This window comes from Wasmannia auropunctata, unplaced genomic scaffold (assembly GCF_000956235.1).
Source record: "Wasmannia auropunctata unplaced genomic scaffold, wasmannia.A_1.0 LD336085.1, whole genome shotgun sequence".
In the NCBI taxonomy this organism is placed as follows: domain Eukaryota; kingdom Metazoa; phylum Arthropoda; class Insecta; order Hymenoptera; family Formicidae; genus Wasmannia; species Wasmannia auropunctata.
In genome coordinates this window covers 970,981-971,449 of record NW_012026805.1, presented here as the reverse complement: position 1 = coordinate 971,449, position 469 = coordinate 970,981, and the positions used below count along the sequence as shown (strand labels likewise).

The following is a 469-nucleotide window of genomic DNA, read 5'->3' as shown; positions in this document are numbered from 1 at the left end:
CCACTGGATAATCAATATTCCAAATCTCCTCCAAAATATCCGACGATGAATACATATACTCAGACTGGTCCATGACTACTCGTTGAAATAGTGTCGGAGATCCACGAGGATCACGAAAAATATTCAATATCTCGTCGTCGTTTTCCTCACTCATAATGTCAAAATACTAACTATTAACAACCCATCACCGCTAATCTCATATATAAGGCTTTCCCCACCAAAACATTATTGACATAATTTTTTGTCTAGACGACTTACTTAAAATCGATAGAATAATTATTTTACGAATGGTAAACACACATCATACATTAACTACGTAAACAAAATTAAAGCGTAAATAGCCTCATCGACCTTTGAACAGGTGTACACATACAACCAAGTGAATTATATTCCGCAACTCTATACCGCATCATCAGTGTACGGCGGATCGTACTACTGACAAGTGCTCGAAACAAGTGCAAGTGTATTA

General features: G+C 36.7%; 1 protein-coding gene across 1 annotated transcript in view; it reads right to left on the bottom strand.

Annotated features, from left to right (window-relative positions):
* Positions 1–469, bottom strand: part of LOC105448531 (RNA-directed DNA polymerase from mobile element jockey-like) — a 6,075-nt gene that overhangs the window by 424 nt on the left and 5,182 nt on the right. The gene's annotated exons all lie outside the window — the stretch shown is intronic.